General features: G+C 41.9%; 1 protein-coding gene and 1 non-coding gene across 2 annotated transcripts in view; one reads left to right on the top strand and one right to left on the bottom strand.

The window, feature by feature from the left end:
• The window catches only part of LOC124777250 (cytochrome P450 9e2-like), a 72,371-nt gene that overhangs the window by 28,626 nt on the left and 27,181 nt on the right, over positions 1-16,564 (bottom strand). The window lies entirely within an intron of this gene.
• On the top strand, positions 3,403-3,479 carry Trnas-cga. Its single transcript has one exon. It is a non-coding gene; the product is annotated as a tRNA-Ser (tRNA).

Here is a 16,564-nt window from a genome sequence, read left to right as displayed (position 1 = left end):
TACGTAGCTGCTGTCTTCGACGCCACACTTGTCTCTGCCGGGTTTTTATCGCTTAGTGTGTCTACTTGTGACGTCGATTCTGTCGGATGGTTACCGGAGTTCTAACTGAATTACCGCTGGATCTCCGACAGACGCCTACAGCGCATCGCCACCATGAAACGGTCACTAATCACAGTGTATGTAACGGTTCCTAAGGACCAGGCAAACTATGTACAGCGTCCAGTCGTGTGCCGGCGAAAGTGTCTGTTAGCTTCCGAGACAATCACTATACAAAATACCGTAGTCAAAATAATCAAAAGCTCCTCGGCAACCGTTCGTTCAAGAAAATGCTACGTCGTAATCATAGACAGTCGGCTGATGCAGTGGTTCTCAAACTTCTTTCCCCTGCCTCCAACCCCCCCCCCCCCCCCCCCCCCCCCCGCGAGGAAAAATACTATCAGACTCCCCACCCACCAGCCTATTTTATTAATGAAAATAGTCACTGTTATGTATTTTCTGTACCTTATTCTCTCTCGTAACGAAATGCTAGTTAGAAGGATTTTACGCAACAGAGAAAAAAAAAAACTAGTTGAACTGTTATAACAAAAGTCCAGAGCAAACTGTTTACTTTGATCACATTTTCATTTACTCAAAAATTATGAAATGAACAATATTTACCATTGCGCAAACAAGGATTATAAGAGCATTAAAAATTTAAGTTACAGTGCACAATGTGACGCACGAGCTTGCTTTTGAGAAGAAAATTTCTGAAGACGTGGTGTAATAGCAGAAACAGCCACTTATTTAGCTCTCAACGATAATTAGATTTCATAGCTGCCAGAATTGAAAAGCCAGTCCTGCACAAGTACGTTACTGCAAAACGAAGCAGCCTCTTCACTGTGAATTCCTTGCTAATATATACTCAAAACCCCAACAAAGACACTTCCTTAAATTTACTCTTCAGCGAAGCATCACTAGTGGTAACAAGAAGTTGTTGCTCCCTTATATTCAGACAGATGAGCCAGGTGCATTTTTCAATGGATTTTTAATCCGATCAGATTTATCAAAATCGTCGCTGAGGTACATGTCGAGGTGATCTTATAGTGTAGCTATATGAAGAAGGCCGTCTTTTAATTTCTATTGCAAGTGTGGGATTATCTGTTTCCTCTAACGGTCACACTGGAATGGAGAACATATCTAGCATGCCACTTTCCACTCAGTTTTGTCACAGTTCCAATTTCTTGATAAACGCCTTAACTTTTTCAGTCCAAGATAGTACAGTTGCCTGTATACCTTAAAATGAAGCGTTAAGAATAATTAGTTCCTAAAAAATGACAGTCCGGTAACCCAGTATGCCAGAGAGTGACTTTTCACCTCTAAGAAACAGAATCCCTCATTCCTCAGCTGAAACTTTCCTTTTAGTACTTTATTCCTTGAGATCCATTGAGTATTACTAAAAAATGGCAGCTGAGTGTGTTCCGCTCCCATCTCCTCACATAGCAAAAAAATGGTTCAAATGGCTCTGAGCATTATGGGGCTTAACTTCTGAGGTCATCAGTCCCCTAGAACTTAGAACTACTTAAACCTAACTAACCTAAGGACACCACACACATCCATACCCGAGGAAGGATTCGAACCTGCGACCGTAGCGGTCGCGCGGTACCAGACTCTAGCGCCTACAACCGTTCGGCCACCACGGCCTGCTCCTCACATAGCACTTTAAAAGGCCTTCAACTTATAGATTTTGCCTTTGTAATGTCAATTGTTTCTATAACTGTTTACAACACTTGATGGAGTGGGCTAAGTTGTTTAGCGTCCACAGCCTCCCAATGTATCACGTAGTAAGACCAGACTGTATCAGTAGCTACGGCTTTGATTTTCGCTCGCAATCCCCTGAATCCCAAACACTCCGGGAGCTCCATCTGTGCACACTGCAACGCACCTCTGCTTTAATATCCAGTTTTGATAAAAAAAATAGTATCGATCATGTCAAAAAGTCTTTGATGTATTGCTGTTTTCAGTATCGGCTCACAGACAATCAGTTCCTCTCGAATGTTCAACTCATCAACGAAACGAACATCACCAATCAAACGAGCATCTTAACGAATATCAATCGCTTCGTCCACTTGAAGTGCAAAACGTTTGTTACTCAATTTATGGAGTAAGTGTTCTAGTATATCATCAGAAATGTCTAAAATTCCTCTACACACTGTTGAGCAAAGGAGCCATCGAGCATTGTTGATATTATATTAATCGCTGCTGGTACAACCAGAGGTTCTACAACTGTGTGTGTGGTTTCTTGCATTTAGTAGTCCTATACGAATCTCGTAAGAGGGTAAAAGGGCTTTAGAAGACTCATTCGTGGTTTTAATATAGCTCTTCTAGGTTACTTCTTCCAGGTAGACGTTAAAACATTTAGTCTCATGACAAAAAATTATTTCGAACCCGTCAATTCAGGATGTTTGGATACAAGGCTTGTTAGACTTGATGCTGTCAGCAGCTAAAATAGTTAAAGAAATTACGCACGGCTAACGTTTTTCACCACTGACAGTAGTTTTCGGGAATGGTTCTTATCACAGCCTGTCGTTTTCAAAAAATGGTTCAAATGGCTCTGAGCACTATGGGGCTTTACGTCTTAGGTCATCAGTCCCATAGAACGTAGAACTAAGCACATCACACACATCCATGCCCGAGGCAGGATTCGAACCTGCGACCGTAGCAGTCACGCGGCTCCGGACTAAAGCGCCTAGAACCGCACGGCCACCGCGGCGCGCCCTGTCGTGTTCGCTTTTGGAGTTCTCCCTCCCCTCCCCCAGTTGTGGACGACTGGTGTCTTCATGTGTGTCGCTAACCAGGAACCGCTTCATACTGCAGTAAGACTTCCTCGCGAAATCCGAAAGACTGTAAGGAGGCATCGAGGTACACTAGCCAAAGCCTGCAATGCGCGCGGTAGTTACGGACTCAGTCACACCGCAGCCGGCAACGGTCGATTCCGCCGATGGCCGACATTATCCAACTCGCCCGATCATTTCAAACCATGCTGAAAACATGGCCCCGTTTTGATCGTCGTCGACCGCGTCTGGCGTAACTCCGACGTCGGGCAAAATTCAGTCCCGATCAACAGCATCTTCTTTGTTCGAAGAAAAAACAACACATAACTGCTTGTCACTAAGATTTTTTTGGTACACCGCGCCCCCCTACTTCTCCCGCCCCTAGAAGTCCCACCCCACAGTCTGAGAACCACTGGGCTAATGCATTACTAATGGCCCTATTCTGTGCTATGTGTTGTTAGCGGATCACAGAAGCCGTCAGCCGTAACACCAAGTCATGTGGAGTAGAATTTGTTTCAAATTTATTCGTACGTAATTTCTTATGGCTAAACAATGGTCATTGTTGAAAAGCTGTGAGGACGGGGCGTGAGTCGTGCTTGCGTAGCTCAGTTGGTAGAGCACTTGCCCTCGAAAGGCAAAGGTCCCGAGTTCGAGTCTCGGTCGGGTACACAGTTTTAATCTGCCAGGAAGTTTCATATCAGCGCACACTCCGCTGCAGAGTGAAAGTCTCATTCTGGGAATGTAATCGTTGATGGCTAAATAATGTACTCACGCCGAAGGTCAACTAAATGGAAAATGGAAAGCTCACTTGTTGGCTCGGGCAACGCTTCCCAACCAGGCACCGTTCATCGCGAGACTGCTGCTTGCAGGGAGCTTCGCATGTGGCGGATCCTAGCTCCCGAACTATTCCTCTGGTTGTCCTTTAGAAGATGTCCAGTGCTGCCTCATCAGGAGTCCTGTCGGCGTCTGAGGTCTGAACCTGAAAGGCAGGATCCCGCCACGCTTAGAGCCTCAGAAATGCCTCGTAATTCCCGTGCTTGTGTACGCTGTGGAGTACATTAAGAACTGTTGCTTTGTTTTAGGACCTGCCGCAGCATGCCCAACTACACGCGTGCGCAGTGTGGCTGCGTCATGGCCCGAGTGTGTGTCGGCTTTGATCGGTGCGTCTCGGAAGCACTCGGTACTGCGCGGCAATTCACGTAGTGGAGCGTTGAGGCGCTGTTTCTTCTGGCGTGTGGTGCAGCATTATCTGCACTCCCTGTGTGTTGCTCGCTATTTGCTCGTGGTTTAAAGGAAGCGTAAAAGAACACGCTGAAAAAGAGGTAGTCTAGCAATGTATTGTCACAAACATTTATGTATGAGTGGGAGTTGCAGTACATTTTAGAACGGAAGGATCAAATTTCTCAGTGTCTGTTATTCAGTCACATAATCGAATGACACCGCAAATGTGCCACAGAAAGACGTTGCACCACAATGTACAAGGAATTTAAGGATTTGGTTGGCGGTGAACACGAAAACAAGTTGGCGGACTTAGAAAGGTTCGGGGCAGTCCTGCACAGCAAGCCGATCCCAACGTGAAAATCATTGTGTTTCTGCTGCATCTATTTGAACGTATTTTCTTTTAGAAATCCGACGTGTTTAGAGCCCAGTCTACTGCTCCTTACTTTTGACCGGCAATAAACTAGCGCGCTATCGTTAAAAGCAAAGTACAAAACAGAGCTCAAAACTGCCCGATCTAACTAATCATTCAGCAACGGCGAATTCATTAAAGAGCGCATTGCTGGGACAGCGGAATTCGTGACGCCATTGGAGGTGCAAAAGTTTTCCGGAATTCTTCTTTTGTGACAAACAATAGCTCGCCGCATAGCTGTCATGGCACCGAGTGCCTGCAGGGAATTAACTGACAATGCCAACAAGTTCATTGCGGTCACGATTGCTTTGAACATGTCATTTCGGACACTGCACATCACGCGATTTATGTTCGCGGAATCGACAGCAACACGCACGTAACAAAAGAACCGTTAGAACTTACGTCAATGGAAAGCACAAGGGGAGGGATCGAGTTGCTGAAAATGGCAACTGAAATCGTTGGCATCAACTGGAACATGTTCGTCTCAGTTACCACTGATGGAGCGCCAGAGATGCATTGCTGCGCAGAAAACTACAACAATCAACAGATGATTTGTACGGATTTCATTGTTTCGCTTATGAAGAAACACTTGGTGCTAAATTTTCAGAGATGGAGCACGTTCTGAAACTGCTGGTCCTAATAGTAAATTATCTAAAGTCACACGGGCTATTACATCGCCAGTTTAAAAAGTCTTTGATGGAACTGCAAGCACCGTAAAATGATTCAAATGGTTCTGAGCACTATGGAACTTAACTTCTGAGGTCATCAGTCCCCTAGAACTTAGAGCTACTTAAACCTAACTAACCTAAGGACATCACACACACCCATGCCCGAGCCAGGAGTCGAACCTGCGACCGTAGCGGTCGCGCGGTTCCAGACTGTAGCGCCTAGAACCGCTCGGCCACCCCGGCCGGCTCAAGCATAGTACAGAGACGTGGTGTACTACTGTAACGTACGTTGGTTAAGTCGAGGGAACGCCTGGAACAATTTTTTGAGTTAAGACCATCTATAATAGTTGAACTTATGAAGGACAAAATGAAAGCAGGAACCAACACTAAACACCGAGCGGGGTAGCGCAGTGGTTAACACACTGGACTCGCATTCGGGAGGACAACGGTTCAAACTTGCGTCCAGCCATGCTGATATAGGTTTTGCCATGTTTGCCTAAATCGCTTAAGGCAGATGTCGGTATGGTTCCTCGGAGAGGCGACGGCTGATTTCCTTCCACGTCCTTCCCTAATACGAGCCTGTGCTCCGTCTCTAATGACCCTGTTGTCGACGGGACGTTAAAGACTAATCTCCTACTTCTTCTCCAAAGTTTGAACATCCGGAATAGACTGCAGACCTCGTATTCGTAGTTGACGTGACTGCACACCTGAACACCCTCAATAAGAACAAGTTGCAAGACGAGAAGCAGTCAATGTCTGATTTAAATGAGGAAGATGGATACACTTAAAATGAAAATTACATTGTGGAAGGGATAACTTAAAAAAATTAAAAAAAAACACCGCCTATTTTCTTAATCTCTCTGGTGTTAAATATAATGGGAGTTTTGAACAATTCATTTCGGTACTGGAAGAAATATAGGAACTGTTTTCAAGTCGTTTTCAAGACACTGCTAACGGCACATCCGTTTTCAAGACCATTTGATGTAACTGACAAAGAACTCAGAGATGCTGTCCAGTCTTCGAAGGAAGCACTTGATTCACGACGTCCAGAAACAATTGGCTTCAGTATGACAATGTCAATAATTACTGTGGGGTACATATGGGGCCTGAATGTGGCATATTGATTTGCTCAAACTGGTAGCGAAAAGAAAAGAAAATAACCTGACAATTTGCACGGCTGTTTGACGATTTTCTTTGTTACTTTTTTATTGTTTTCGTTGGTACATGCTGTAAGTAGGCTGTTTAGGTTTTTATGTTGGTAACGTCACCTAGCGCTCTGTACGAAAATCACTGGCTGTGCTGTGTGCAGTCTGTGGCTGGTGGGCATTGTTGAAATAGTCGCTATTGTAGTGTTGGGCAGTTGGCTGTTAACAGCGCGTAGTGTTTCGCAGTTGGAGGTGAGCCGCCAGCAGTGGTGGATGTGGGGCGTGGAGCTTCGAGAGAGGATGATCTGGACGTGTGTCCATCAGAGACAGCAAATTTGTAAGACTGGATGTCATGAACTGATATATATATATATATATATATATATATATATATATATATATAAAAAATTGCTCTTATAGCTAACACTTGGTTCAAGAATCATGAAAGAAGGTTGCATACATGGAAGAGGCCTGGAGACACCGGATGTTTTCAGATAGATTATATAATGGTAATACAGAGATTTAGGAACCAGGTTTTAAATTCTAAGGCATTTTCAGGGGCAGATGTGGCCTCTGACAACAATCTATTGGTAAAGAACTGTGGATTAAAACTGAAGAAACCGCAAAAAGGTAGGAATTTAAGGAGATGGGACCTGGATAAACTGGAATATCTAGAGGTTGTAGAGAGTTTCAGAGAGAGCATTAGGGAACGATTGACAACAACGGGGGAAAGAAATACCGTAGAAGAAGAATAGGTAACTTTCAGAGATGAAATAGTAAAGGCAGCAGAGGATCAAGTAGGCTAAAAGACGAGGGCTAATAGAAATCCTTGTGTAACAGAAGAGATACTGAATTTAATTGATGAAAGGAGAAAATACAGAAATGCAGTAAATGAAGCAGGCAAAAAGGAATACAAACGTCTCAAAAAATGAGATAGATAGGAAGTGCAAAATGACGAAGCAGGGATGGCATTACAAACATTCATATACTAAGATCGCATTAATGCACTGAATTTAAAATTTAGAAAACATGTTTTTTTTTTATTTATAAGGTAATGAACATATAACATAACTATTACAATACTTATTTACAATGAACACATTACTGCACTGTGTAAGGGGTCCATTATACAGGATGTTACAGAAAGGTGCGGCCAAACTTTCAGGAAACATTCCTCATACACAAAGAAAGAAAATATGTTATGTGGACATGTGTTCGGAAACGCTTACTTTTCATGTTAGAGCTCATTTTATTACTTCTCTTCAAATCACATTAATCATGGAATGGAAACACACAGTAACAGAACGTACCAGCGTGACTTCAAACACTTTGTTACAGGAAATGTTCAAAACGTTCTCCGTTAGCGAGGATACATGCATCCACCCTCCGTCACATGGAATCCCTGATGCGCTGATGCAGCCCTGGAGAATGGCGTATTGTATCACAGCCGTCCACAATACGAGCACGAAGAGTCTCTACATTTGGTACCGGGGTTGCGTAGACAAGAGCTTTCAAATGCTCCCATAAATGAAAGTCAAGAGGGTTGAGGTCAGGAGAGCGTGGAGGCCATGGAATTGGTCCGCCTCTACCAATCCATCGGTCACCGAATCTGTTGTTGAGAAGCGTACGAACACTTAGACTGAAATGTGCAGGAGCTCCATCGTGCATGAACCACATGTTGTGTCGTACTTGTGAAGGCACATGTTCTAGCAGCACAGGTAGAGTATCCCGTATGAAATCATGATAACGTGCTCCATTGAGTGTAGGTGGGAGAACATGGGGCCCAATCAAGACATCACCAACAATGCCTGCCCAAACGTTCACAGAAAATCTGTGTTGATGACGTGATTGCAAAATTGCGAGCGGATTCTCGTCAGCCCACACATGTTGATTGTGAAAATTTACAATTTTATCACGTTGGAATGAAGCCTCATCCGTAAGAGAACATTTGCACTGAAAGGAAGATTGACACATCGTTGGATGAACCATTCGGAGACGTGTACCCATGGAGGCCAATCAGCTGCTGATAGTGGCTGCATACGCTGTACATGGTACGGAAACAACTGGTTCTCCCGTAGCACACTCCATACAGTGACGTGGTCAACGTTACCTTGTACAGCAGCAACTTCTCTAACGCTGACATTAGGGTTATCGTCAACTGCACGAAGAATTGCCTCGCCCATTGCAGGTGTCCTCGTCGTTCTAGGTCTTCCCCAGTCGCGAGTCATAGGCTGGAATGTTCCGTGCTCCCTAACACGCCGATCAATTGCTTCGAACGTCTTCCTGTCGGGACACCTTCGTTCTGGAAATCTGTCTCGATACAAACGTACCGCGCCACGACTATTGCCCCGTGCTAATCCATACATCAAATGGGCATCTGCCAACCCCGCGTTTGTAAACATTGCACTGACTGCAAAACCATGCTCGTGATGAACACTAACCTCATGATGCTACGTACTGATGTGCTTGATGCTAGTACTGTAGAGCAGTGAGTCGCATGTCAACACAAGCACCGAAGTCAACATTACCTGCCTTCAATTGGCCCAACTGGCGGTGAATCGAGGAAGTACAGTACATACTGACGAAACTAAAATGAGCTCTAACATGGAAATTAAGAGTTTCCGGACACATGTCCACATAACATCTTTTCTTTATTTGTGTGTGAGGAATGTTTCCTGAAAGTTTGGCCGTACCTTTTTGTAACACCCTGTATAAGAGGTTTTTTGTTGACTGCCCTACTGGAGCAAACGTAATTTCGATGTATTGCTCACGCGCTGCCTGCGATATAAAACATCTCTGCTACAATAGAATTGGAGGTCAGAGCAATGTCGACAGCAGTAATAATCGCTCGCTCCTACAGAGCGGTCGCAATAGTTCGTTCTTATGGAGCAGTCGCAATAGTCCACTGCTACGGTGCAGTCGTAGTGGCTCACCGCTACGGTACGGTTGCTAGCCACGTAAGAGCAATAGCTGTCGCCGCTTGTGCAGCGCAGTTCATTGCCATGTAGTGTAAGGTAAACTTTATTGTTCTTCATCGCCATGCGCATACTTAAATTTGTTGTCTGACATGTTAATACGAATTTGTTTCAATCTTTTGGTGATTCCTCAGAACTAATTAAGTCAGGCCTGTAATGTTCAACTTTTTATGTAATGGTTTGTAGGAATGTTTTCAACAATAAGGTTTTTCAGAACATAATTTTTTACCAGTCATTTACCTGAATTTAAATATTTTACAAATTTTCCCACATCATAATCATGTGTTGTTTAATAATCAGAGGACCAGCTATGCGGCTGTGTCAACAAGCAAAGTCAGTTTTTTTTCTAACAATGCAAATCTCAAATGTTGTTCAGTAGTAGTAGATAGGCCAGCATTGCACTAAGCTGTGCCATTTAGGAGCAGATATATAGACAGCGTTATCTGGTGACACCATTATGAGGTAAGAATTTTTCAGCTTATTCAGGTTGATTCCACAGGACCAAGACGTAGCGCTGCTTAGGTCCAAAATTTATCAGTTTTAATTCTCAATCAATTTTGTACTGGAAATTTTTATATATGGGAAGGTTACAACTGAAATGGTGCACAAGTTACACACACACACACACACACACACACACACACACACACGCACACACACATACACACTTATTTACAATGAACACATTACTGCACTGGCCATCAATAAATCCTTAAGGCTTCTCTTAAACTGAATTTCATTGGTTGTTAAGCCTTTTATGGTTGCTGGCAAGTTATTGAAAATGTGTGTTCCTGAATAATGCACACCTTTTTATAAAAGACTAAGTGACTTTAAATCCTTGAGAAGATTATTCTTATTTCTAGTACTGATACCATGAATTGAGCTGTTGGTTTGAAAAAGTCATATATTTTTAATGACAAATTTCATTAAGGAATAAATATATTGGGCAGCAGTAGTTAGTATCCCAAGTTCCCTAAACAGACTTCTGCAGGATCCTCCTGAGTTCACACCACATACAACTCCTATTGCACTTTAGCTTAGCTTGATGAATTACCCCAAAAAATAATCACATATGACATAAAGGCAAGAAAGTAAGCATAGTATGCCAGCTTTTTGATTTTCGTATCTCCTATGTCTGACACAATTTGCATTGCAGACAGAGATTTGTTAAGACGCTTCAGCAGTTCTGTGGTGTGCTCCTCCCAGCTGCTCATTGTATGTTAGGCATACACTCGTGGGAAATCCCTTACAAGTTCTGAACTGCATGTAGTGTGTTTTTTTCAAAGTTTAGTGGCAAAGAATTGGCTAAGAACCAGTGATTAATGTGCACAAATATTTTATCAGCCGATCTTTCTAAGACTTCGCTTCAATTGTTATTTATTGCAATGTTTGTATCATCAGCAAACAAAACAATTTTGGCATCTAGTAATGTTACTGATAAAGGTCATTGATATACACAAGAAAAGGTAACAGCCCTAAGATGGAACCTTGTGGGACCCTATATGTCATTAGTTCCCATTTAGATGATGCTTGATAGCTTAATACATGTCTCTTTCCTAGTAACACCTTTTGTTTCCTGCCAGAGATATAAGATTTGAATTTTGCAGCATTTCGTGTTACGCCATAATATTCTAATTAATTTAAAGGGATATTGTGATTTACACAGTCAAATGCCTTTGACAGATCACAAAATATAAAAGTTGGCTGCAATTCTTTGTCTAATGAATTAATTACATTTTCACTGTAAGTGTAGTTAGCCTTCTCAATGTCAGAACACTTTAGAAATCCGAACTGCGACTTTGACAGTGTGTTATTTGTGATAAAATGGTTAAAAAGCCGATTGTACATTACCTTTTTTAAAATTTTTGAGAATGCAGACAAAAGTGAAACTGGGCATAAATTTGATACTATTTCTTTATCTCCCATCTTAAACAGTGGCTTAACTTCAGCATATTCAACCATTCAGGAAATATTCCACTGATAAACGACTGGTTACACAGATAGCTTAATATGTTACTTAACTCAGAATGACATTCTTTAATTAACTTTGTTGATATTTCATCATACCCACTAGATGTTTTTGATTTTAACGATGATATGATGGACATTACTTCTGCTGGGGTAGTGAGGGTCAAATTCATATTATGGAAGTTACTTGAAATGTCTGGTCTGAGGTATTCCATAGCAGCATCTACAGAACCTAACAACCACATCGTTAAAATGCTCTGCAATACAATACACATCTGTTGCTAATGTATCATTTACTCTTAATGCTATCTGTCCCTCTTCATTTCTGGTTCTACCAGTCTCCTCCTTCACTATATCCCATATAGTCTTTATTTTGTTATCTGATATGACTATCTTTTCCTTGCAATATATTTGCTTTGAAGTCCATATTACAGTGTTTAATATGATGCAGTATTTCTTGTAATGTGCTATAGCATCAACATCAGAACTATTTTGGATTGACAGATACAGTTTTCTATTTGTTTTACAAGATATCCCTATTCCTTGAGTAATCTATGGCTTCTTTGTAGACTTTGCTCTAACTTTGGTTAGTTTTGCGGGAAAACAGTGTTCAAATAAGGTAAGCACTTTTCATTTGTGCCATGAGCACTGTAAACGTCATTCCAGTGAATGTCTCTGAGGAGTATCCTAAAGTAATCAACCATCTTGAGCTCAGATTTAACAGATTTTATATGCTGTTCAGTATTAACATTTAAGAGAAGGAACTGCATGTCATGGTCTGAGAGGCCATTGGCTATCGGTTTTGTAATATAATTTTATTCATTGGACTTTTCTATAAAGGTATTATCAATATCTGTTTGTAAGTAATTGGCTACCCTAGTGGGGAACTTCACAGTGGGAATTAAGTGGAATCATAGTGTTACTAACTCAAATAAGTTCTTATTGGGAAAGTCTTTAAGGAAATATACACTGAAGTCACCCTCAACCACCCCATCTTTGTTTTTGGTTATTAAATGGGCCAGTACAGCTTCAAGGTGGTTTATGAGCAGATTAAAGTTACATGCAGGTGAGCAATATACTCTTAATAGTATAAAGGATTTTTTGTGGCATTCTACTTCTGTTGCACATGCTTCGGTATGCTGTTCTAGGCAAAATTTATGATTGTCTACGTTCTTAAATTTATGACAGTTCCTGATGAATGTGAAAATTCCTCCATTCTCCATTTTTGCTCTACAAAAGTGAGATGTTAACCTAAATTCTATAACACTTAAAAGTTCTATACTAGTGATAACATGATGTTCAGAGAGGCAGATTATGTCAGCTGGGTTTGAGGACTCTAATTCATCTATGCAGATAATTAATTCATTAAACTTATTTCTCAGTCCTCGAATGTTTTGAAACAATAAAGATAGCTGACATTTCACATTGACTGCGTTAAAATTGGGTACAGTTGAAATTTCTGCTGATTGTTGAAAATTCTTAACCTATAGCTGTTTATGCTGATGTAATAAGCTAGAATTCTGTTTTTTTGGTTTCTTTCTCAAACTGAAGGTTTGTCTCAGTCGTAACGTGTTTTAAAATTTGGTTTCTTTCTGTCCTCCCTACCCTAAAAAAGGGTCTTTTCTGAACCCTATAACCACTGGTATTTTATCACGTATGACAGTGCCTCCCCCCCCCTAACTCTCCTGTTATTTTCACAGCCAGCCTTTCCTGTTGAGGTGAAGGCCATGCCTAGTATAATCCCAGCTAGTGAGAGAATCAACAGGAATCACACCAATGTGTGACTCTGCACCCGACATTAGCAACCGTTCCAACTCCAAATCAACTCTCTTGATGGAAGAGTTCTCATGAGGTCGGTCATGGCACCCAAGAACAGATACAAACTCAGCACTAGTATGCTTCGATGCAGATGCAACCTTTACCAGGTCACACTCTATACTTCACCCAGGATCTCTGTCAATATTATTACCTGCCCCACCCGCTATAACCACGGTGTCTTCCTCAGTGAAATCTTTGCAAAGTTATTCTAAATCCTCTGTCACCTGCTCCAGACCGGCACTAGGTTTAAAAAAAATTGTGACCTGGGTTTCTGATCCTAGTTCATCCTGCAAAAGTTGGCCAACACCACTTCGATGGGAACTACCTAACAACAACACTTTCTTTCTCTTTACTGATTTCCCTACATTCTTACTTGGTTAGTCAAACCACCTTCCACACGGAGCACGTCCGTATCTCAACACTGACTTCTAGTATCAGCCGTACGCAGTTGGCGTCAAGTATATGAGCCTGAAGATGACGTTGTTACACCGTTGAAACTAGTTGCCAAAATAAAATCGACACCTTAAATACAGCTGGAGGAATTTCTTCATTTTTAATATATATTCCGTAATGGTCCAGCTCCTGGAGCAATGATTTGTGATCAACACAATCCAACTCCTCAGTTAAATCAAAAAATATGCCTAGCGTTCGAAACCCTTTGTTTAACCCATCCACTATCTCACAGAGATAAGCCTTTTAAACCCGAACTCTTCATTTGATAGCAAATCGTGTGATATAAAATGATCAGTTATCCTTACACACATAACCGTTTAAATAACTTAAGCAAACACTGATGGAATAGAAATGGGTTCAAAATTGTCTACATTATCTCTTTCTCCCTTTTAATAAAGCGGCTTTACTATTGAGTACTTTAATCGTTTAGGGAACTGGCCATTCCTAAAGGAAAAATTACAAATGTGGCTAAATACAGGGCTAACGTGTGCAGCACAGTACTTTCATATTCTGCTAGGCACTCCACCATATCCATGAGATTCTTCAGTGATTTAAGTATTGACTCAATCTCCCCCTTGTCTGTATCACAGAGGAGTATTTCAGACATCCATCTCGGAAAGGCATTTGCCAAGAGAGTTATAAGATTTCCTGTGAAACTAAATTTTTCTTTAATTCACCAGCAATGCTCAGAAAATGATTGCTAAATACTGTACATATATCTGATTTGTCAGTAACAGAAAATTTTTTACTACGAACTGACTTTATATAGTCGACCTTGAATACCATTATCACCTACCACATTTCCTTCTCTTCCTTTTCCTACTATCGAAATCCAGTCACCCATGACTATTAAATTTTCGTCACCGTTCACTGTCTGAATAATTTATTGTATCTCATGATACATTTCATCAATCTCTTCCTCATCTGCGGAGCTAGTTGGCATATAAACTTGTACTACTGTGGAAGGCGTGGGCTTCGTATCTATCTTGGCCACAATATTGCGTTCACTATGCTGTTTGTAGTAGCTTACCTGCATTCCTATTATTTTATCCAACATTAAACCTACTCCTGTATTACCCCTATCTGATTTTGTATTTATAGCCCTGTATTCACCTGACCAGAAGTCTTGTTCCTCCTGCCACCCGAACTTCACTAATTCCCACTATATCTAACTTTAACCTATATATTTCCCTTTTTAAATTTTCTAACCTACCTGCCCGATTGAGGGATCTGACACTCCACGCTCCGACCCGTAGAACGCCAGCTTTATTTCTCCTGATAACGTCCTCCTGAGTAGTCCCCGCCCAGAGACCCGAATAGGGGACTATTTTACCTCCGGAATATTTTACCCAAAAGGACGCCATCGTCTTTTAATCATACAGTAAAGCTGCAGGCCCTTGGGAAAAATTACGGCTGTAGTTTCCCCTTGCTTTCAGCCGTCCGCAGTACCAGCACAGCAAGGCCGTTTTGGTTAGTGTTTCAAGGCCAGATCAGTCAATCATCCAGACTGTTGCCCCTGCAACTACTGAAAAGGCTGCTGCCCCTCTTCAGGAACCACACGTTTGTCTGGCCTCTCAACAGATACCCCTCCGTTGTGGTTGGACCTACGGTACGGCTATCTGTATCGCTGAGGCACTTAAGTATCTCCACCAATGGCAAGGTCCATTATTCATGGGGAGCACCATCACACACAAAATTAATATTGAAGTCACCACGTATAACTAATTTCTGGTACATTCTATAAAATGAATCAAGAAACCTCTCTAGCTTGAGCAGAAATTAGAAGTTTAGTTTCACTAAATTCAACTGCCCCTGCAGAACATTCAAATATCTGTTCAGTGCAGTGTCGTGATACATCTATTGGCTCGCATGGAATACTGTTTTTTTAGGTACATGGTCACTCCCCCACCCTGGAGGGAATTCCTTGAAAAACTTGAAAAACAGCCAACTAATCTGTATGCTGGTAAAGGAAGCCTCTGAATTGTCAAATTGTTTTAGTGGTGCTCCGACATACCAATAATCTCAGAGTCAACATCTATAAGCAGTTCACTGACTTTATCTATAATACTTGTTATTTTGATAAAATATGCTAATTCCTTCTCTACTTGGAAACATTACGTCCTCTGAAGGTGAGCCCTTAGCTAGAGGGCTTTAAGCGGGTTCACCAATCAGCTGAATTCAATCTACAAAAGGTGCAGCTCTAACACCAACTCCTATAGGAATTTTTCGATGAGTGATCCCACCACCACCCACTACACTGTCACATATAAGCTTTGCCAGCCTCCCCTTCCCATATCTACCGAGGTGCATGCCATGCCCAGTGAAACCCGATCTACTGATGGACCCAACTGGCATCACTGAGATGTGACCCATGTCCTCTGCTATCAGTGTCTTCTCCAACCCCATGTTAATGCGAGGCCTACTATTACCCCGAAACAGTTGCACGAAATGCACGTTAGTGCCACCAGTTTGAGAAACTATCTTTACCAGGTCACCACTTAAATCGTATTGCCGTCCCTATCAACACTATTCCCTGCTCCACCCACTATCGCTATCTGACCCTCCTTCGTAAAATTCTTACATAACTCCCCTATGCTGTCAGTCACCAGAGCCAACCCTGCACTAGGCTTCACAATGCTGGTGACCTGGTACTCACTCCCCAACACTTCCTGCAACTGCTGGTCCACACCTCTACCGTCAAATCTATGGCACAGATCTTACTCTCCTGCTCCTCTGTCAACTTCTCTCTACTACAGATTCTGTATTCCCAGGAGAGGATCTCGCTAGAATGCCCACTGGCTTACCCACTGCACTCTCCCCAATGAAAATACTCTGATCAAATCCCACACCGTAACCCACTACTCACAAACCTACGACAGAGCCCACACTTCTCACTCATGGTAAAATTTTACAGTTAGTGAAGAAAACTAAGTGTCTACGTTACGTAAGTTCAGTTACACCAGTAGAACTATTTATAGAACTAACAATAGCGGTGTCCAAATTCTCTCTCTACTTAAAAAGCACCTACTTTTATTTATACTACTAAACCACAAGTAATACCAATACCAACGAAACTTCACAAAATTATTAGGTAAAA

This window comes from Schistocerca piceifrons, chromosome 2, assembly GCF_021461385.2.
Source record: "Schistocerca piceifrons isolate TAMUIC-IGC-003096 chromosome 2, iqSchPice1.1, whole genome shotgun sequence".
In the NCBI taxonomy this organism is placed as follows: Eukaryota; Metazoa; Arthropoda; class Insecta; order Orthoptera; family Acrididae; genus Schistocerca; species Schistocerca piceifrons.
Note: the sequence above shows the minus strand (reverse complement) of the source record. Positions and strands in the feature narration are given on the sequence as shown.